Genomic DNA, 24,148 nt, shown 5'->3' on the forward strand with positions numbered 1-24,148 from the left:
AATACAAAAATTAATGACAAACAGGGCAGCTTATAGATTTCCCTGATCAATAACAGCCTGATGGACTGAAGCTAAATCCACATTATGAACTGCCTCATTGGATTTAAGGGGAAGGTTGTGATAATAATTTGATGAAAGTGCAGAAATGCCGGCTGAAAAGTTGAGTCGAAGGTCGAGAGTCCAAGTTTCCGACTGGATGGTGTTTCTGAGTGAAGGTTATTGGAGGCTTTGTGTAACGTTGAGTTGTAGATGGGACCCAAATGCAGGAGAGCCGGGGGGCATGAGTTCCAAGAATGGTGTTTAATAAAGGAAACAAAACCAAAAGCGTTGCAACGTAGGGTTAAACAAACACAAGAGTAGAAGAAAAACCTGACAGGAAACACAGAGGAATGAAACAGTCCGGACCAGCAGGGAGCTGGGAAAGACCAGACCGGATATACAGAAGGGTTAACGAGACACAGGTGCAGACAATCAGGGCAGATGGAAAACAGGAAAGTCAAACCAGAACTGAAACACAAAGAAACGGGTTTCAGAATAAAACAGAAACTGAATAACCAAACGGTGACAGCTTTGTATGTGATGAGAGAACACAGGAAATCCCAACTGGTGTATTATATTAAGGTTCTCTTGCTTGCTTGGGTCTATGATCACAACTTGTTAAACAAGGACAGCCACTGCTGGATATTTGGCAAATACATTTACAATATGAATCATTTTGAAGAAAAAAATTAAAGTAGGTTTAAGTTCAACAATTTGAAGAGTTAATTTGACATCAATAAGGTCATAGACAGAAACATATACTGATTATATCATTGTTTTATTTGAAAATTCCATACTGCTATAAAAACATCAAATGAGGAGCTCAGTGTAAAGAGAAAACACATTCATGTGTGCGTTTATATATGTACATAAACTAAAATCCTGAAAAGTAAAGTTGTTTCCAACAGCTGGCTTCAGAGATTTATCTATATTTGGATGTATTCTTCTCACTAAAATGGAGTTTATCTCAGCTTGTTTAATTGAATCAATAACATCAAAAACACTGTGGTTGATGCTGACGTTTATCCAGCTTTTTCATTGCATAGATCTGATAAAATAGATAAGACAAGTTAGATTTCATTTGGAGAAGCATGAATGGGGGTTGACAGATTTTGATCCATCAAACTCAAATACCTACGGAGTTTCATAAACAATGAAGTCTCTGTGTTAGCAGGTGCGCTAGCGCTACTAACACGCAGTAGAATAATAGTTCAACTTCATAGTAGACAAAAAGAAATGTCTCTTCAGCCTTTTTATTGTGGTAAAAAAAGGTGCTGTTGATGAGCCATCAGGTTGAGAGAGGGCCAAGAGAAACTGAAAGAGGTGACATTCATTTTTATATGGACGTCGACAATCATATTTAACCCTCTACCAGATCAATAACGCCCCCTGGTGGAGTGGAACAGCTACACCGGACAGGATTCATACAGTCATACACACACATCAACACTCTGCTATCGTTTTCCTCATAAAAGCTTTTAAAGATTTTGGTGGGATGATGTTCTAGTTAGATGATGCAATAGACTACATGCACTAGGCTTTGTGACGTTCTTCCGATTCCAAATAAAACCGTTTGTCCGTTTCCGGTCTACTTCCTTGTGCTTCAAGCCGGCTAGAGAGCTAATACTTGTGCTGTTTCACCATGAGTGTACGCAGGTTTTCACTGGCCTAGGTATTGACAGTTTTTGGCAACTTTTGTACACCATCATTGCTTTTCTCCCACAGCCAAAAATTATGAAGTTGGCAGTCCATGAACAACTATTATTAGTTCTAATGAGGCTTCGTCTTGGTTTGATGTTTACAGACTTGGGTAAACGGTTTGGGATAAGCGGGAGCACAGCCTGTGAGATCTTCACAACGTGGAGACCAGTACTTGCAAAGTTCATGAGAGAAAAAGTTATTGCTTGGCTGCCTAGAGATACTCTGAAAAGAATAAGACCTCAGTGTTTTAGTGAAAACTATCCAAAAGCGACATTCATCATAGACTGCAAAGAAATATTTGTACAACGGCCGAAGAACCTCAGGAAACGATCACAAACCTACAGCAACTACAAACATCATAACACCTACAAAATTCTATATTGCATAGCCCCCAATGGTTATGTGATGTTTGTGTCAAAACTGTTTGGTGGCAGAGCCAGTGATACTTTTATCACAAAGAACTGTGGTTTTGTTGACCATTTGATTCCCGGTGATCAGATTTTGGCAGATCGTGGATTTACAATCACGGAAGAACTGCCTCTAGGAGTAACTTTGGCTCTTCCAGCATTTACACGTGGCTGTAAAGAACTCCCAGAGCATCAAGTTACAGAAACGCGCCGCCTGGCCAATGTCAGAATCCATGTTGAACGTGCAATTAGAAGGTTAAAATGTTTCAAAATTTTGAGTAATGTAATCCCTGGTAGGGTAAAACATGTTGATGATATTGTTAGTGTTTGTGCAGGCCTGTGTAACCTGCAACCTGAGTTGATTTGGGGGGACACTCAGGAAGACAAGGACTTGGAAATAGATGAAGGTAAAGATATTGATGAGCAAGAGGGAGACGGATATTTACGGGACATTGCAGAGGATATTGAGGAAAACTAAGACTGATGTACAGTATTCTCCACAGGTCATTGGGAGAAAAGATGAGCACACTACATGTAATGTATGTAATGTTTAATATCAGCTGTATTATCATTGTGTAAAAAGTTAAATGAAGCATCAACATGTAACATTGGTCATTGGACGCCAGGCGATCAATAAAATATTCTTGGATACCTAAAATAAAACAAAACATAAACAGGTGTTGTTGTTTTTTTTAATCACGTAGCCTTTTCATAATGATTAAATGTTGCGCTGCTAGCTTGCTAACGTCAGCACACGTAACGTATGCTATATTACAGTGTTTAACCATACACTCCCTTATCTCCCTATTCCTCTATTCTTTCCTGCTTATCGCTCAAACAAATCATTATTTATAAATTAACATCAGCATTAATTTAAGATACCTTCATTAGTTATGGGAGGCCACTATCTAACATCATCAATCCAGCCATTCATGATGCTGTGTAGAGCGTCAGGTTACAATAACAGCATCATTAATTGATTGACACCTGCCACAGCAGCAATGGCGCCGCCACAAGATGGTGGCACACACAAACTGGTCGCCGGATTCGTGTATAGGTTTGCAACGTTTCAACTCAGGCAAATGTTAAAGTGACAGACAAGATAGACCACCACCACCCCTTGAAAAAAAACCTAGGGGAAATACTGCGGAAGTGTCACAAATCTGTCTGTCCTTTTCTATCTGTTTGCTTAATTTGTCACCACTGTGATACAGTCTGAATTCTATGAAAATGTCCTAGAACTTCATTTATGTGGAAAGATAATTTGGGGTGGCTATTTATAATTTCTTTTTTTCTGTTTAACATACTCATACATGTTTGTGTTAGGTGGCTGGAATAACAATCCTAACGCCAGCCAGTTCAAGTACATCTTTGGAAGGCTGATGGCCCGGTGTGGGGTTGTTAAACCAAGCAGCAAAGGAAATGTCACGGCACAAGATGACACGGAGTCCCTATCAGCCTCTGCTGCCCAGTCCTACCAGATTGACACATCTGTCAATGACCTGTCAGCCGTAGACACGTCCTCTGGTGAAGAAGTCCAAGAGCTTCCATCTCTGTTCACCGAAATTCCTGCCCTTGTTCACGACCAGAGCTCCTTCCCACTCGCTTTGATGGTCTTGTCGACAATGCTCTTGTGTGCATTTCAGGTAGAGTAGTGGATTTTTCTTTTAACATTTAATTGCCAATAGCCAAAATTTAGGGGATATCAATGGTCGATTAATCAGATGATAGTCCAAAAAAAAAGTCATCATGCTCATTAATTATTATACGTTTTTTATATTATTAACCAATCTACCTCAAATTCCAGGATTTGTTGTGCGACGGATTTTAAAGAAGCTGTCCTGTGACGGATGCTGCATCTGCCAGCAAGGACAAGAGCTTCCATCTGCTGACCATGAAAAATGATGGTGGCCTTCTCATTCCATCTGAAGGTCAGTGAAGGTCGTCAGGGCCCATCAGGCTGATATAGGTCCTCTACATTGTCCAGAAGAGGAGTGGTTCAGAGGATGTGTTTTTGCTGGGGGAACACATCGGTGACACACAGCACGGCATTGATAATCATCACCACACTGGTGACATTAGTAGTGTCCCTGTTTTTCAAGTTAAGGCTGCACCACATAGCAAAATCGACAACACTGAGCTTACAGAGTGGCAATGTAAGACAGAAGCTCAACAAACCAGTCCTTTTCAAAGGGCAAAAGAGAGAGAGGTTAAAATATATACACATGTAATAATATGTTGTAATTATATATATATATATATATATATATATATATATATATATATATATATATATATATATATATATAAACGCGTTATAATGTAATATATATACACATGTAATAATGTCATGATATATATATACACATGTTATGTCATAATATAAATACATCATAATGTAATAATAATATATAAACATGTTATAATGTCATATAAATACAGGTTATAATGTAATAAGATATATATATACATGTTATAAGGTAATTATATATATGGGTCATTTCAGAATTGCGGGTACATTTCGCGTCTCCCAGAAAAACCTTTTTTTATCTCCCCCCAAAAAAATCTTTACTGGATCAGTTTTAAATAATATTGCTAATTATATTGAACTTTAATCAATAATAATGCTTGATGTGTATTTTAGGCACAATTTATACATAAAATATTAATTAAATGATTCCCACCCCACCCATTATTGACTGTCTTCAGCTCATGATTCACACATTCAACTTGAATTAACATGTAATAAGTCAGTATAATTTGCAGGTTTTTTGTGTTTACCCTATTAATAGTTGTAAAGTCAGTTGCACAGAGTATTTATTTTCTGTATTACATGGGATTTCAACATTAAAAATATATATTTTTTATCTGTCCCTATGATCTGGTCAACTCTGTTATCTCTGCCACCACATAAAAACCACATAAAAAACCCTATAGCATTAAAATAAAAACATGTGACCTGCACCCAGTGATGTCACTTCCTCTTGCAGAAAACATTTGGAGGGAGTTATGGTATGTTTTATTTCTTCTCTCATTAATTTGTACAAAATGATGAGAATACACCAAGAGTAGATTAATCATATGTCAAATCTGTTATTGTGATATTATAGTGAATCTCTCATTCAATTTTTAAAAACAATAATATGATGAAAAGTCATAAAATTATGTTTTTATACATGACATGTGTTATCTGGTTTTAAGCTAGCACATGGAGTTAAGGGACAAAATGGTGGAAAATGTCAACTCTGTTATTGTCAACTCTGTTAATCGTTCAAAGATTTGAACGATAACAGAGTTGACGATGACTAACAGAGTCAAAGGTTCCCAATCACTTCTAAGCATTTTGCTTTAGTTTATACATTTATTATGGATTCTGGGTATTTGTTTGTAGTGGGAAAGTAAAGATACAATTGGACAGTGGTGTGTCGTCAAATATGATGATGACTTTTATCCTGGGACCATTGTCGAGGTCAATGGGACACATGCAAAAGTCACATGCATGCACAATGTGGGGAAAAATCGGTTCTTCTGGCCAAACCGTCACGATACTTTGTGGTATCCCTTTGATGATGTCCTCAGAATCATCCCACCACCAACCTCAGTGACGGGACGCCATGTAGAAATAAACAAAGAAATATGGGCCGAAATCGCCTATGACTGATTTTTTTTCGAGGGAGTGAGAGAGTTGGTATGGTGAAGGATGGGGGCCAAACCTGAACCTGAAGGGGCAGCAATAACCACCATGGGCTCTTTGGCCTAACTTGAATGGATTGGACTCTTTGGCTGATTGGTTAGTGTGCTTGTCTGTGGTCTGGGGAAGCTAAGTTCAACTCCTGGCTGTCCCTGAATTTGCCACAATATGATGCACATCAGTCTAGAAATGTTTTGAAAGCTATTTTATCCAGCTCAGTGTTGTTATTGTTCAAGTTCATGAAATATATGCAATTCAGATTAATTAAAAATGGTGTTTTTACTTTTAAAAATTGATGAATTTATATGATGACCATTAGACGAAAACATTTTGAAAGCCATTATCAGTAATGCAGGAGATTAATGTTCAAGTTCAAGAGACATCAGAGGTCATGAGAGATCAGCAATTCAGATGTATTACTGTAGTTAGGATTAAATGTTTTTACATTTAAAATAGTTTTAAAAGTTGCAGAGTCAGGCAAGTATGTTACTGTTTTTGGTGTTTCAAGTATGGGTAGTCAACTCTGTTATTCATGTCAACTCTGTTACATCAGCGTCAACTCTGTTTGTTTGTTTAAGGTTTTGTTTCAAACAATGATCATTAAATAGTTTTTATTGTTAACAAATTGATCAGAAGCTGTGTCATAACTAACATTCTCACTACATGAAATTTCAAAGCATTTCATTCATTTTTAAAGCTATATTTAGAGAAAATGCAAACCATCTTGGCTACTTTTCAGTTAAATGTGTTAATGTTTTTACTCCAGAAAAAAGAGTTTCTATCTTACAAGATTTAAAGTTGAATTAATGGATGTAAAGACAAAAGTTCTCCTAGGGAAGACATGGTTTTAAATTGTATTACATTTGAGTACTATATATATTTGACCCAATTTGTCTGCAACAGAGTTGACTGATTTTTCTGTTAGTACACTGATTTTCAGATTAAATATTATAACTCTTACAGGTTTAAGATTAGCAAATACTGGAAATGTTCAATTTAAAGTATGCTCTATGAGAATAAAACAAGTTTAATGGAAAAATTAATTCTTATTTTTGTTTTCTGTCTAAACTTGAAATGTACCCGCAATTCTGAAATGGGCCATATATATGTATCTATGTTATAATGTAAATATAAATATGTGTTCATGTGTCCTTGTGAAACGTCATCAGTCGCAGCCCAAGTACTGTCCCAATACACAAGTTTGCATATCGGCGAGAACGGTTAAAATTCCCAGAAGTGTTCTTGACATGCCCCTTTTACAGAGGATGCATCGGTCGGTAAATTGTATCAACTTGTCAACACAAGTATCCCAGCATGCATTTCGACAGTCGGCGAGCAGCGATGGAAACCGGCGGACAAAAGCTGTAAGATTTTTAAAATTTTCGTATGCTATTTCATTACTAAATTTCCTTTTTTTCACATTTTTACGCGATAAATCAACTGTGTAGATTTTAAATATCGGCAGTTTTACGAAAATTGATGGTGACTCAAACATTTGCTCCTACTTTTTCGGAGTTGAGAAGCTCCATAAACTGGCTCGCCTGCAGGCAGCGCCTGCGGGGCGAGCTTGCTATTCAGTCGGCCAGTCCAATGCTCACAGAGCCGTCTTGTTTTCCCCACAGTCAGATGATGGCAGAAGACAGGCAGACCCACAACTGTAAGATATTTTTTTATTACTATTCGTAACATTGTTATTCTGTCGTTACATTGATTTCTGAGAAAATGTAACTTTAAGTAACGTTAGTTGTACTCAACCTAGCGTAATAGTTAACGATCTCTGTTATTCTGTCAATATATTCTGTGTGATGTTGTACCATTTTAACTTAAATCAAGGGACAGCAGAGGAAACCACTGCCCTAATTGAGTGGCGAGCCACGAATGAAGTCCTGTTTACGGGCAAGAGAAACTGGTGACTATGCTTTTTATGTGTTTGTCTGCCACGGGTGGTGGTCCATTGGTGTGTTTGTATGTCAGACATGACAATTTCTTAATAGAGTTTTATGCACCAAAAATAAAGAAAACAAAGTGAAAGTACAAAGCTAAAGCAAACATTATAAAACTAAGAATTAAATAAGTGAGTAAATTGTAATCTGGTGATATAAACAAACAAAATTACTAATTTGTACTAACAATAATAACTTATGTGTACAACTGTCGCTCAACTATTCCTTGCATGGATGTACTGCCAAAATGCAATATTGCACTTCATACTAAATTTCTACCTTATCATACCATAACTACATCATATTCAATAGTCTCTGTCAGCTTGTGTTAGTCACTGTAATATCTCCGTTAAATTGTGTGTTTGATATGTAATAATATTTAATATGATGTTTAAATTGTCCTCTTTGTGTGTGTGTGTGTGTGTGTGTGTGTGTGTGTGTGTGTGTGTGTGTGTGTGTGTGTGTGTGTGTGTGTGTGTGTGTGTTTGCATAGCTATCTTTGTGAGGACCAGGGGGAGTTTTTAACCTTTGGAATGAGGACCATTTTACAAAGTGAGGACATTTAGGCTGGTCCTCACCTTATTTTCACTGTAATGGCCACCACAGGCTGTTTATAGGCTTCTCTCAAAGTTTCAAAGTTTCAGACAGGTCCTCAGAAAGGTGGTACACAGAAAAATTGGGAAGAAAATGGGTGTGTGTACATTACCTGCATACACACACTTTTTGCTCTCTTGCTCCCTCTATGGTAATTCACAATTATTGCATACACACACATTTTGCTCTCTGGCGCCATCTATGGTCATCATATGTACTACACTCAAGCTGCTAGAAAAATACAGTCATTACTTCACAGCCTTCTTACTGCAGACAACAGGTTCTGTATCTTGTGGGCTGGGCATGCCATCCAGGTTTTCCCTGGAATCAATGAAATTGTCTTTTGAGTCACTGAAATCTCCCTAGATGGCTCTGAGATCTCCTCTGAAGTCCCATACTGTCTTAAGAGGATTCCAACTCAAAAAACCTGACCTATGAATAAGGTCAAGATGAAATTACTTTTATGCTAATTCTATGAGCATTCCTGATCATGGAGTAAAGCTTATGAAATCAACTTAATGTTCCAAATACACAGACTTCTGTTGTATAACATAGGCAGTTCACTTTGGTTTCACAATCACAATTCCATTCATGACCAACCAAACTAATTAGTTCATGGAGCTAATACTTTGAGTTAAAACTCAAACCTCGTTAAGTTGCATAATAGCAGACACAAATAACAATACACTGTAAAGTTAGTCACTGATTCACTTGTAAAATATTCTTAAATTCTTGTAAAGCATAAAAATACCAGCGCTAATAATGGAATTCACCACCAAACTACATCTTAGCCAGCAGCTGCAGTAATTTACATTAAAAGTACTGCATTAAGAGTGCATCAAAAATTTAAAAAAAGCTGTGTCTTTTATACACCAACATGGCAGAACATGTCTGCTTGTCAGCAGTATTTCTTAAACCCATTACAGATCCAGTTTTTAAGTCGTTAACACATTCAAATGTAAACCTTCAAATTTCAATGCAGCACTTTTACTTGTGACAGAGTATTTTTACTGTCATATTACTACTTTTACTATGCGCTATACAGTGATAATTTGGTTTATATGGTTAAACTTTACTTTTAATAGAAGAACTTTAATGATAACAATTCTTATTTTGCAGTTAACTGTAGTGATAAATGTGAATCTTGGTTTATTTTCAACATAAACAGGCCTGTGAGTAAGAGCTGAGAAGTACAGAATATTGTGGGGTACTCTGTGCCTGCAGCTCAGAGCCTTAATTATGGGCCATCAAGGGTAGGCCACGCGCCCCTGCACCTGGCCTGCTGCTGCCCTCAGAGCAGCAGTAACTCACCTCTCAGAACCTACAACGCTATGAAGGAGACATCATATGGACAGATTTACAAGAAGACTCCAGAGATTAAGAATGCATCACAAGCGATGTGAAACACGACTTCAGCAGGTAAGATTTTAAGAGCTCTGAGTTTTGCTTCCACATGTCAGTTGCTGTTTGTGCATTTTATTTGGCCAGGAAGAAACTTATCACACTTAAGAGTTAAGACGGAGTTGTCAAGTTGTTGTCAATTTTAACTACTAAGTTAATTGTCAAGTAGTATTTTTTGTATTCTTATGTTAACATAGATAATGAGTTTTTACGTGATAGTGAACTTGAACTGGAGAGGCAGACTGTTTCAAATCACAGGATTGCCTTTGTGTCTTTAATGTGCTTCTCTGAATATGAGCAAGTAGCTAAATTTACCTTCATTTTACTTGTTAAATGTTTGAAGTACTTTTACACCCAGACTGTTTGTGACGTTTTTCACAGAGTTTGGAACTAACAGGCTACTTGAAGTGCCTGTGATTTACAAGAAGAGAAATGTTTATTCTGGGCTAGGATAACCTGAAAAAGTGACATCTGTGCATACCTGCTGGTGTAAACTCTCATGTATCAATAATTATAGCCCTCTTTGCAGATACAGTTACATGCCCTGATCATGTCTTCCTTTCATACAGTGCATAGCATGAGATGTCACTTTTTTGTTTACTGCTGCTTTTCAGATGAAGGTTCTGACCTCTCGTCCCCCAAAAAGAGACTTGACGCCGCCGGTGAGGATGGGAATACAGATATAGATGGTGAGTTATGAAATGTACAAAAACTGTCTTTAGGCACAGGATCCTGCTGGTTGTTTTCATACTTTAGCCCATCAGTTAAAAGACAAGTAGAGAGAGAGAGAGAGAGACTAATGTCTGTCTGTGACTGGTTCAGATGCAAGTCCAGGAAGAAGCCTGGTTAACAGGCCCTCACAGAAGAAGAAAAGAGGAAAACAGACCAAGATTGTGGAAGCAATGGGTAAGTTCTTCAAAATAATTGGGCCCCAAAAAAAGCATATAGTCCAGACTGTAAGTATATAGAGACAGTTACACTTCTTGGGTTCTTCGGCACTTTCAATTTGAAACAAAATAATGGATACTACATTAAAGTGCCAAGTCTCAGCTTTAATTAGAGTAGGTTTGCATCAATATAGAAATAACTGTGTGAGAGATATAGCCCTTTTAACACACATTGTCCAAAGTTTAGGGATTCAAAACTAATTTGACACAGATACAGATGAAGTCAAACAAAATTATTATATTTAAAATTTGTGTAAAATTCTTTGCAGTCAATGCCTGAAGCCTTCAACCCATAGACATCAGCAAAATACTGGTTAAGGTCATGAAGTCTTCTCTTGATTGTTGACTTGACTGTTGTTGATTGTACGCCTACATCCTGGAGAACATTCTTGACTTGCTGTGCAGTCATGAAGGGGTTTTTCATATCCATACAAATGATTTTCCGGTCATCAACAAGACTTGTGCCTACCAGCTCATTTGCCATTTTCTTGCTTTCCTGTATGCATCTGCTTTTTAGAATGTACCCAACTGTTGATTTTGACAAACATGTGACCTTTGATATCTCTTTGATAGTTTGACTTTTTTGAGCCTCATTGTCTTATTCACTTGCATGGTCACCTCTCTACCCCTAATATTGAAAGACATTCCATATTAATCTAAATGGCAACTCAACTCTCAGTTAACTTTGAGTCATGTGTGAGAAATGACACACAGCTCAAGAAACATTTAGTAGACATGTGTCCAACATAGCTCTTTCTGTATTGATGTAAACCTACTTAAATTAAAGCTGAGACTTGACACTTTAATGTTGGATTCATTTTATTTTCTTAATTTATTGAATGCGCTGGTCTGGACTGTACCTCAACGCTATGATTAGGTGCTTCCTGTGATTGCTTTCAAGCCGTGCATGAGCAGAGTCAATGTATTTAAAGTTACACATTCTATTCTGTCTTCTCTGTCACAGTAAAGGTGAAGAGACCGTGGAGTGAAGCAGACAGGAGTGCAGTACAAAAACACTTGGCAAAGTTTATGGCAGAGCGCCAAGTTCCTGGAAAAGAACACTGTATGCAATGCATAAAAGAAGAGAATCAATTGGATCAAAGATCGTGGAAGGATGTGAAGTGTTTTGTGCACAACACAATTTTCACTTTAAACCGAAGGTCTGCTTCACGGCGACTTAACTTTTGAAAATCTTCATTGTACAGTACAGTATAATGCTGTGTTCTTGTTAATGTGTGGTTCAGTCAATAGTGATCATGTTTGATGTCATTTGCTTTGTGCAGCACTGTTTAAATATTGTTGTAAAATGCAGTAAGACATATTTAATGCTGCAGCAGTTATTTTTCATTTCCTGTTATTTGGAAAAATACTTTTACATTTATTTGTTATACAAAATGTCAGCAAATTTAGAAAAACAGGTTATGTCAGATCACCTCGAGGCTTATCTTGTCAAACTGACAGTCTAAGTTGTCACTAGAGCAGCAACTACTCAACTACTTGAGGTTTGAACAAACTAAAATAAATACATCTCTGATCACTGAAGTTGGCATTAGCAGCTTTATTGAACAATTTTTGATATTGATATGTATTAAGTGCAGAAATACATCTGTGCTTTTGTGCAGTAGTCTGATCTATGGTCACAACATTAATTTGTAGGTATTCTGCTTGTCTATGAGCCTCAAACTGCAACTCTTTTCAAATACTTTCAGAATGATAGATTCATTAAACTTTTTATCTGTGCTAAGATATAAAACGGCAGTAAAGAATGACTGCAAGCAAAGGAAAGTAGCACCCCCATGATACGGTCCTTCCCGCCCCCCTGAAACCCTTCTTCTCTGTTCCATTTGTTCCATTTGTTGTTCCAATTTCCACCAGCCAATCACAGGCCTGTGTTCCAGTTGTTCAGCCAATCACAGGCCCGGGTTGTTCCATTTCGAGAATCAAGCTTGAGTCGACCAATCAGAGCCCGAATTTGTTCCAAATGTTCTGGGTTCAATCTTAGTAGTTTTCCACGTCTCGACAGTCTAGTCTCGTCGTCGGTAAGTAAGGACATACAATATTTTCCCATATGTTACACTTTAAACTAGTTGGTGAAACAGGACCTCAGTAACCGTGGTGTTTTTATAACTTTATATTGTAAAATGACCCGAGTTTGGGACGGTTAAAAGGCTTCAATTTATTTAGAACGGTACACTGTTTTAACAATGTAACTCTTGAGTAATTGGGTATTTAAACTTTTAGCTCGTACTTTCCCGTTTTCATATCAACGGGCATGGTAAATATGGCACTAGCATTACATCTTTGTTATATATAAGTACGATATTAACGTTTCCACTGTAAAATTCACGTTGATGACTGATTTACGGTTCCGCCTTAAATCGACGCAGTGGCTACGGCGTAGCCTACAGGCTGATTTATGGTTCCGCGTTAAATCGACGTAGAGCTTTGAATCGACACAGAGCTTACAGCGTAGGGGACGCGGCGACGCACAACATTTATTAAGCAAAATAAAACACTTGAGGGCCGACAACTTAAGCTTGACTGTGGACACTGAAAACAACTAAAAACTTGTCTTTCTTATTATCGTCATGCACGCTGTTTTCACTAATCAATACCTGACTGTGACATCACTGTTATCTGCTCCTTTCCAGTGTCAACTGTACAATGGCAGCAAGAATGATCGTAAGTTGTGTTTTATTCAGGCATCATTCTCTCTCTCTCCTTCATTCTTATGTGATTTAAAGTTGTCCAACTCACACCCCTAACGGGACCCTCATCCTCAAGGCCTCCAATGAAGCTCAAGCCTTGGGCCCCACCAAGACGGGCACAAGGGCCAAGGCTCCGGAGAAGGTGGAGGCTGATGCCCGTGACGGCTCCAACGTCAGCCTGATACTGAGCCGATCCAAGCTCCAGTTGGGCCGGTACCAGGGCCAGACATTCCACTGGGTGCTGGAAAATGACGTTGGCTACGCCGTCAACCTGGTCTCTTCCCACCAGAAGGAGCGTGAGCGGACGGCATATCAGTCCCCACTGATGGCCAACAAGGTAGTGTCTCTCAGCCACTCTCATGTTGTCAGTGAGTAAACTGTAATACTGTGTTAATGAAACAATTAAAAAACATATAAGCAACAAATGCTCGTAACAGTTAAAAATATATATTTTTCTGCTCACTGAAATCTAAATGGATTAGTTACAGCAGAACCTTGTCTCTTTGCAGGACGCTCGTGCGTTAAGGGCTGAGTATGGTTCTGCGTCACACACACGCAGAGCACACGGCGCACCCGTGACACCGTCACGAACTGTTCAGACTTCTCCGTCTCTCCATTTGGTCACGGTGCAGTACCCCCCGCGGCCACTAGTTAGCGATCTTTTTCTGAATGGTTTATCCGACTTTTTCCGGTCACAGTAAATCAAAGAAATAAGGACAACTATTGTGCAAAAAACAAAAACAAAAAAAATCACACATAAACGAAGAAAAAAGCCCTGGAAGTTCACTACTGCTTCAAACCGGAAACCGGAAATGCTTCGCTTTCAAACGAACCAATCACAGCCCTCTCGGTCTGCGTGTGGACGGCGTCTCCTCGACGCGTAGTTACAATTTTCGGGAGGTGCACGTCACTGACGGCGCATGTGACGGCGTGTCCTCTGCGTGTACAAAAACCACACGCCGTAGACACGGCGTCGTTTTGACGCAGAAGCATAATTCAGCCTTTACTCCTCAACCTACCCTGACTTTGTGGAGGCAGTCAGGTTCCACCGTGCGGTTGAGGAGGCGCACGAGAGGTCTCTCCAGCCTGGTCAGGAGGGACAAGCCCTTGTTGGCTACGAGAGGTCTCTCCAGCCTGGTCAGGAGGGACAAGCCCTTGTTGGCTTCGGGGACTTCAAGTTTGACACCCTGCAGAGCCTGTACGAGTCGGAGGACCCGAAAAAGATCCGGTATCAGAGCTCTATTGGGCGTAATAATCTTCTGTTTAGCACAACTGTGTTGTTGTAACTGATTCCCCTGACATGTGGTCTCATCTACACAGATTTGTTAACTACCTGCGGAGGAAGACGCCTGCTCCACGCACGCAGATGGAGAACACCGTCTGCTACGTTCGGAGCAGAGACAGGAAGAAGGCAAGTGTTGCCACCTCCCGCTGCAGCAGCAGCAGCAAAGCATCTGTCTCTGCTTCGACTGCAAGGGCTGCAGCTCAGTACGTTTTTATTTACTAAACTTCTAACTATAGTAGACGGGGATGTCCTCCCTCATGAAAGCCTGTTGAAGTTTGTGTTGTTATGTTTCAGAATCGCAGCCTTTGTAACTGGGCGGCGTTCTTTGTCTGGGCGGGAAATGCAGTTAAAGTTGAAGAAGCTGGTGTCTTCAGCTAAAACTGCACTTCCCGGTGAGTTGGTAGGAAGAAAAATCACCTTTAGTTCACTACATTTCACAAGTTGAGTTAGTTCAGTGTTTGATTCCACTTGCAGCTCCCTCCGGACCAGCTCTGAGATCCCCTGCAGATCTCTCCGATGCAGAGATGGTCCAGGCAGTAGTTGACATTGAGGAGTGTAAGTAACTGGAATACAACTTTCATTCATAATAGATTTTTTATGAAAGAAACAGTTATTGATGTTAATTGTTCCCTCTTTTTTTATTCTATTTGTTTTGGTTTTTTTTAAACGTAGTATTTGGAAACAAATAGAAGACACAGTAAGTTTGTGATAAATAAAATCGTATTGTTTGAGACCTCCTGGCGTGGACGGCTCCCTGTTACCGTTTCCTCACCTGGATCCTCTGTGCCTAGCCATGTCTGCACCATGTGTCTGTGTGTGTGTCCGTGTGTATAACCTAGGTGAATTGTAGTGTGCTTGTGTCTGCGGGGAGGGGGGAGTGGGGCAGGGCATTAATAAGTTTTATGTTTATTTGTTTTTTGTTAAGCACTTTGTGTTGCATTATTTGTATGAGAAGTGCTATACACGAATTCGGCGACCGGATTGTGTGTGCCGCCATCTTGCGGCGGCGCCATTGCTGCGGTGGCAGGTGTCAATCTGCCACCGCAGCGCTGTTATTGTAACCTGATGCTCTACAGCATCATTATAGCTGGATTGATGATGTTAGACAGTGGCCTTCCATAAATAATGAAGGTATCTTAAATTAATGCTGATGTTAATTTATAAATAATGATTTGTTTGAGCGATAAGCAGGAAAGAATAGAGGAATAGGGAGATAAGGGAGTGTATTATTAAACACTGTAATATAGCATACGTTACGTGTGACGTTAGCAGCGCGAAATGTAATCATTATGGAAAGGCTACGTCATTAAAAAAAACAACAACACCTGTTTATGTTTTGTTTTATTTTAGGTATCCAAGAATATTTTATTGATCGCCTGCCGTCCGATGACCAAAAAAAACGCAATTACAGGTCTTTAATTGAAGGGCAGAACTATCTCCGCTCCGGATGATACAGAATACATACATACATAACCCCAATCTTCAGATAAAACTAGTTTGTTGAGGAAAAAATATCAACTCTATTTGTAGCTGCAGAAGAAAAAAATAATCTCACGAGGAAAAGAAAAATATTGCTCACGCCTCGGAGCCTCTTCAGCATAATATAGCGGTAAAAAAAAAAGAAAAGAGAAGTAAGAGTAATAAAAAAGATGTACTCTATGTTGTACTATTATACAAATTTATTGAAACACATGGCGAGTCAAACATTTACCAAAGCAGCTGTCAAACACTAAACAAGGTAGTAACGTGGGTTGTGCAGAACTGCGGCAGTAAATCCTCATCGCAGCTCCATTCTTTAGTAGTGATTTCATATGGATCCAGACCGTTAATAATCATTATTTTCTCCATATACCGCTCCCTGGCTTCCTTGTTTAAGGTATCCCGGTAAATTCCAGTTCCTTTCCAGTAGTTTAACATCTTTTTTTTGCGTTCCGTCTGTTCACTTGGTGAAACAGAAAAGTAGTTTTGAAAGTCCGTCCCGTCTTCATTCACTATCAAAACAAATGCACGTGACCGGGACAGGAGTTTTCCGATGATACAAATACATTAAGAGAGCCTGGCAGGGAGCGGAGTAATAGATCCATGGGAGTGGAGCATGGATCTATACGTATGTCTATGGGCTGGAGCCGTTTTATAATAGATCCATGGCTGGAGCGGAGGAGCGGAGCCGCCACTGCAGTAATGGCGGCCGCTCGACTTCCGGGTTTTGCTGGATTCGTGTATATAAATAAAGTTTGATTTGATTTGAGTTTGTGCTGACTCACTGATCACTAACTGGGGCGCTTCTACTCACCTGCCAAATCCTCATTTCTCACCTGTAGACAAATACCAGCCTTTTTCCCCCTAGTCAACTACCTGAAGGCTTCATAACCTGCACCTGCACATTGTGAATAATCATTTGTCATCAGATAACCTTCTGCTAACATCCTCTCCTGAGTAGCATCCCGCTTTTACTTCCAGCACCTGCAGACACCTGAGTTTAAAGCAGATTCAAACTTGGCATTTCTTTTGCAGCTTCAGGTCTGCAGGCGTCTCCTGCCACCGCTCCGTCTCCTGCCACCACACGGTCCAGGTTCCAACCTCAGCAGAGACTGGATGTCTCTGCCACCGTGCCCAGGGAGGAGGTGTCTGGCCCCCACCTCCTTCTTTCATCCAGAGATGCTGCTGGAGATGCTGAGGTGAGATGTAAGACAGGGACTGTATTGACAGTCAATTATGTAGACGAGATCAGATGTTGAAGCTGCTGCATGTCGTCTCTCCAGCTGTTGCCCCAGTCGTGGCACTCGGCTCTCTCGTCGGAGCAGCAGGAGTGGATTGGCCGGGTGCTGTTCTCCAGGGACGGCTCGGGGAGGCCTCGGCTCAACGAGCTCAGCTCAACCTCGAGCGAGCTCAACCTCTGGTGGCAGACTCCCCAAACCGGCCAATCTACAGCCAACCTCCCGCATCCCCCGACCCCTTCTTTGCATGTCGGCTGTTCCTGTGGATGCCTCACAGGATCTGGGGTCTGCCCCCAGCCTTTGTGCAGCGGGTCCCTGACCAAGGCTGGGCTGTACAGGACCATCCGGAGGGTCCTGGACCTCATGGCCACTGAGTACCTGGAGTGCCGTCGATGTAAGAAGAAGGTCGGCGGATGGTCACAGGACACCATCCGGCAGCTGCCCCCCACCTACAGTTTCCGGCTGTACTCACGTACAAGTAAGAAGCAGCTACGGCAGGTTCGTGTAAAACTGTGTCAACAGCGTTCTTGTGCTCATGACTCTCCGGTTTCTGCAGGCTGTTCTGTGATCACAGGGTGATTGCCCAGCTGAGGTATCGCACCCTGGGCAACAGTGCCACTCGGCTGCACAACACCCTGCGGGAGCAGCACTCAGACGTTTGGATGCAGAGAGCGATCCAGTACCTCGGCGTCTGCAAGCTGTTCCTGTCCTCCTCCGCCGTGACCGAGCCGTTCCCGTCACCGCCCCGGATGGCACCCGTGCGAACGCCCGTCTGGCTGTTGACGGTGTACGGCTACGATGTCCTGACACGGCTGGAGGAGTACAAGGGCAGGATCACGTCCACCTTGGGTCCATTTTGAAGATAGACTCGACTAAGAAGGTTTTATACTTTAATACATTACTTTTCCTCCCAGATGTCTGCAAACCTCAGCTCTGTTTGTGCACTGAAATGAACTTCTGTTCAGGTGACGAAGAAGCTTGCGGGTACCGCCACTGACACGGCCGGCTGGGTTACCAACGTGGGTAACGAGCACGGGCAGGTCCTCATCAGCATCCTCACCTGCTCCGAGGGCTCCGAGGGCCTGTCTAGGATGGCGGCCGGATTGATGAGGCGGTCCCGACTCGCCGAGGTTCCTCCCCCCCGGATCATTTACGTGGACCGCGACTGCTGCAACAGAGACGGCGTGTCAAAGACGGCTGCTTTATTTTCGGTATGAATTTACGTTACAGCTGACAATGAAACACGTTTGTCTGTGTTTTCAGATTCAGATTCAGATTCAGAAAACTTTATTCATCCCCGAGGGGCAATTGCAGGACAACTGAGCAGCAAGACGTTGAAAATCTCAAATAGAACAAGAAATAAAGTAGAATAAAAATGAACAGGGCATGTCTCCTTATGTACAAAAAAATATATAAATATACGAATGTCAGAAAAAATCTACAGAAAAAATCAGAAAAAATCTACAGCAGAGTGACTGTAGTGGTATAAGTAAAAATGTGTTGACAGGAGTGGACGCAGCTCATGGTCCGCCTGGACATCTGGCACCTGATGCGTTGCTTCGCGTCGCGTGTCACCACTGAGAGCCACAAGCTGTACCCCACCCTTATGAGGCAGCTGTCTTACTGCATCTTCAAGGTGGATCCCGAAGATGCCCGCCGTCTCATCAGGGCAAAGCTGTCAGATCTGGAGGGGAGAGGCGGGATGGTTGGACTGACGGACGCCGAGGTGATCCGGAGGCTCACCAAGGAGGAGTGGAGGCTCCACTGTCGGCGCAGGACGCGTGAGGCCGACGAGACGGCGCTCCTCATCCAGGACCTCCTGGACACCTTCGGCGGACCTGCAGGACGCAACACCTTGGACATCCCGCTCCTGGACGCTCTCCGCATCCAGAACATCTGGAGTACGCAGAGGTGCCACCTCAGCTGCATTCAGGACCCCCCCGGTATCCAGCTGTACACCCAGACCGGCAGGCTGACCAAAGGGGGGGTCAGTCTCCCAGTCTACCGCTGCGCCAGGGGCTCCACCTCCCTGGAGTCCTTCCACCTCCACCGGTTCATCCCTTGTGTCTGTCGTCAGGAAAAAAATGTCATTTCATACGAGCTTAAACCTGATTTTGATTAAAAAAAATGTCTCCCCTTAGGGACGTCTGCTAGCGCCAAGTACTTTCAGGTGTTCCTGGTCGACGGACTGGTGAGGTGGAACGAAGGCCGCGCAGCGGCGACTCTGGATGCAGCTAAGAAAGAACCTCTGCACTCCTACAGTGGCCACCTCAAACACGCCCTTAACCTGAAGAGCCAAAGGTGCTTGGTCGTCTGATGGTTAGGGATTTCACCAAGCCCGCTGCGTACACCGGTAGATGACGGGAAACAGACGCATTTTTTCTTGTTCGGTACACCGTCGTGACACAGATCTACAGCAGTTTCTGTTAACTTTGTTCACAGGGGAGCTCATCGGTCTGAGGTACCTGTACCAGCAGGCGGGCAGCGTGTTTGAGGACGTGAACTTGGACCCTGACGCTGCGGATGAGGATGCTGCCGTGACCGAGCTGGAAGAGGTGGATGAGGGCATAGAGGAGGACGTCCAGGACCCCTTTGTCTTTGCCCCAGAAACCCCTGCCAGCACTGCAGCATCCCAGTCAGGTGATCCAAGTCAGGCACCAGGTCTGAACCATCGGGTCCAGCCGCCCATGACTCTCCGAGAGCCTCTGGAAACAGGTCTCCTGCTCCGCAGCATCCTCAGATTCTGAGGTAACCACACTCACAGCTGACTTTAACAGACAAAAAACATTGTACGGTGTTGCAGAAGATCTACATGATTGAGGCTAGGCAAGTTTATTTGTATAGCACAATTCACATGATTGAGAAGCAAACAGCATTCTTAATATCATGCGGTTTTATTTGTTCACAAGTCTTTTGTTTGTTCATTTCCTCCTCAGGAGGAGGTCCAGGGTCCTGATGACCAGCCGGGATACCAGCACGTCCTGAAACTGGCCAGGGCCCTGGTGGAAGCCAGGAGTCTCCGGGGGCTCGGAGAGAGACGGGTAGACAGGCTCATCGCGCTCTGGCAACGCCTGCCAGAGCAGGACAAGCGGCGAGTCGTGTACCCGACACCAGGATAGACAGTCCAAGGTGTGTGTGTATGTGTGAGGGCAGAGGCGGGCGCATTTGCACGCAAATTATTCTATCTCTCCTGTAGTTTAACAGAAGTTTCTTTTTATTCCTGTTAGGTGTTTTATGGAGAACTACAAAACTCACACGGATTGTATCTTTTACTATCACCAGGCATCAGAATCTTCCGCGGATCCGGGGAATTCCGCGGATTTTGGTCTAAGCAAAAAATTTCCGCGGTTTCCGCGGAACGGGGGGGGGGCAATTCCCCAAACAACGGACTGGAAAACGTGATGTGCATTTTCCGCAGAGAATTACCTCCCTTGCATTTCCGCTTCCATTCTTGTCAGCCATTTTGAATACATGTGCGAATGCGATCTCTAGTCTGCTCACAAGAAGAAAATAAAGATGCGATTCCTAACGAAAGACGACACGTTAAGATGCAAGGAAGTAGATGCAAAGATGAAAAATCGATGGTGCTGGAAGTGGATGGAGGAAATCCTCACTTCGAAAGTAAATGATGTGATTCCTAATCTTTGATTAGGAATATGAAAACTGCATGAGTTGACATAGATGATTTAGTTTTATGCTCTAGGTGTTGTGAAAGGGGGATTCTGGCCATTGTAGAAGTTTAAGATATAATTATCTTGATTTCGAGGTTTATTCATGCATGAAGAATTACCCATGATGATGAATGCGTGTTATTATGTTATCAAAATGCATCATTCTTTGCAAAAATTCAGATTTTTTGTGTGTATTCTTGCATTGATAAAAGATGTGATTATGGAGCTTTGAGACCACCAGAATGCACCATTTTGAGTCTATTTTTCAAGAGGGTTCGGGCGCGTTGCGCCCTCACTCGTCCGTGTTGCGCCCTCACTCGTCCGCGTCGAGAATTTTCCTCTTTTTTTAGGAAAAGCTGTTCTGATGCCTGATCACACTGCAGGTATGTGTACAGCGGTTTGGTTTCATTTGCTGTGTTAAAAAATTATTCATATGTAAAATTATTTTATTTATTTTTATCATTTATTTTCATGACATTTTGAAATGTCGCTCGTCAGTCTGTTCAGATCTTGACAGCGGGAGGTGTTTTATGGAGAGCTACAAAACTCACACGGATTGTATTTTTTACTATCACACTGCAGGAATAAAGTGCAGCAAAAAACCACCTCTGTGTCCAGCCTATTGCTTTGCACCAGAACACAACGCAGAGTAAAAGGGGCCTGCAGACCGCTCCAGTTACACAAAGCATTCCAAGTTTTTAGAGGGCAGATTCAGGAGACATATTTAGTGTTTTTGGAAAGACAACATCTCAGGTTACAGCCAAATCTGTTAGCATTATTTAGTTATTGTTTAACTTAAAAGCCAATCCATCTTTGAAGGATATGCAGGCAGAAACCTCCACAGTACAGCATGACAGGCAGAAATCTTCCTCCTATTGTATTCACAAAGAAACCGGGTCCAGGAGCACACCATCCTGAGCGTGTAAGCAGCATTTCAGTTGATCAGAAACTCAATTTTTGTTCATGTACCAACATTTCTTTCCATTTTAGGTAAGCTTCACAAGCCCAACAGCTCCAAGCTTTACATTTGGACTGCAACATTCTCAGCACATCTTACCAATTTCCAAATAGATGTTGTGGGATGGTCCCCGGCCTGAGTTCGGCGATGGGGGTGTGTGGCAGGGTGGAGGAGCAGCCACTCCTGTGCTCAATCAGCCTTTCCACCATGCCTGGCTTCATAAAGAGCGGCTGCACACCAGCAAGGGGTCTCTGCTGAAGGTTCTGCTGGTGCACGTGTGTCTGGGTGGAAGAATAAAGGAGTTCCTGCACTAAACCCTGTGTCGGATGACCCGCGTAGCACTAGTCTTGCTACAGATGTTTTTAATAAATCAGCAAACCTCTTAAAACTACTGCCTTAATCATTATTTATTGCTCATTTTCTCTAAAGTCACAGCCTGGATCAGTTTTGACAATAAGTAAAAATCCCATTGTAATATGTTTCTTTTTGAAGCACAGATATTCTGGGAATTCTGGGAATCTTAAGATTAAAGTTATAGTATGCAATGTTTGAGAGCTAGCAAGCAAGATTTGAAAGTGGCACCTCCTCTAAGCCCCGCCCCCTCCTCCCATTCCCAGCTTAGATCATGTAAAAACTCTAACCAATCCGGATTGGTCCAGGACCAGAGGCTTGGCAGGGGGGGAAAGAACCAATGAGATCCCTTCATGCTTCATTTTTTTGGACGGAGCGCCGACGGGAGGGGGAGGAGGGGCGGGGCTTAGAGGAGGGGGCGGGGTTTAGAGGAGGGGCCACTTTCAAATCTTGCTAGCTCTCCAAAATCATGGATAATACCTTTAAGATTCCCAGAATATTCAAATTTTTTGAGATAGGATATTTGAGTTTTCTTAAGCTGTAAGCCATGATCAGCAATATTAAAATAATAAAAGGCTTGCTTTCAGTTGATTTGTAATGAATCCAGAATGTATGACGTTTTTGTAATTGCATTACAGAAAATCACAATATTCAAATTTTCTGAGACAGACCTGTATTATGACCAATAAATAAGAGCATAATATATGTCCCATACGATATCAATCTCAGGGGATGTTTCAGGTATGAAGAACTGTGCAACATATGCCTGGCTCCTCTGGGATGTTATATTACGTTTGTGGAGGTTCCTGCAGCATGCTGTCTGACACACCTCCGGGAGACCTCTGTTTCCTCTTTTAGAGGTGGGGTGTCTGGAGCCTCTAGACATCTTGACTTGACTCTTTTTTTTTTTTTTTTTTTTAAAGCCGCGCGTGGCGGTGCAGTGAGCAGCAGTGAGAGGTAAAGGCGACGCACACCATGCGTTGCCGCGTACCCTACGGCGTAAGCTCTGCGTCGATTTAACGCAGAACCATAATTAAGGCTTAACTAGGCAACAAAGCGCAAAGGGGCGGGCCGTCTGCAGGGCAGGCAGAGAGCGCACCAACACATGTTGCTGTCTTTAATATATCCTGTCCTTTATTTTGTTCATTATTGTTAGTTCGTTGTTCATGTGTGTGCGAGTGTGTGCGTGTGTGACAGACGTGCATGGGACAATTGTGAAATAGGTAATAAACTGCGTTCCGTATTGGTTCAATACGGAAGGCAACTTTTAATTCCCAATTACGTAACAATTCCGTATTTCAAGGGGCAGGTGGCAAGCCTATCTACAAGTATGATCTTTGCATGGGCTACGTATTTAGCTTAGCTCCGGTGTAACACCGGAGCTCTAATAGGAATTTTCTTCTGTTTATGGTTTCAGACCTTCGAAGCAATGCACCTGAAGCTGTTCAACGACACCTTCAGAAGACATGCACAGTCCTTCCTTGAGCCAGCAATAGTGCATAAATGTTATTTTATTTTTTTTAACAATAAAGTTGCCGTTTGTGAACATTCAGTGTTGTGATTTCTTTACAGTTAACATGATTCATTTGTCTTGTAACATAAGAAATGAAATGATGAGGAATCGGAGTAAAGAACTGTTAGACGAGGTGACCCGGTCAGGGAACTAAAGACTGATTTATGGTTCCGCGTTACACCAACGCAGAGCCTACGGCGTAGGGTACGCGTCGATTTAACG

This window comes from Cololabis saira, chromosome 2 (genome assembly GCF_033807715.1).
Source record: "Cololabis saira isolate AMF1-May2022 chromosome 2, fColSai1.1, whole genome shotgun sequence".
Classification (NCBI taxonomy): domain Eukaryota; kingdom Metazoa; phylum Chordata; class Actinopteri; order Beloniformes; family Belonidae; genus Cololabis; species Cololabis saira.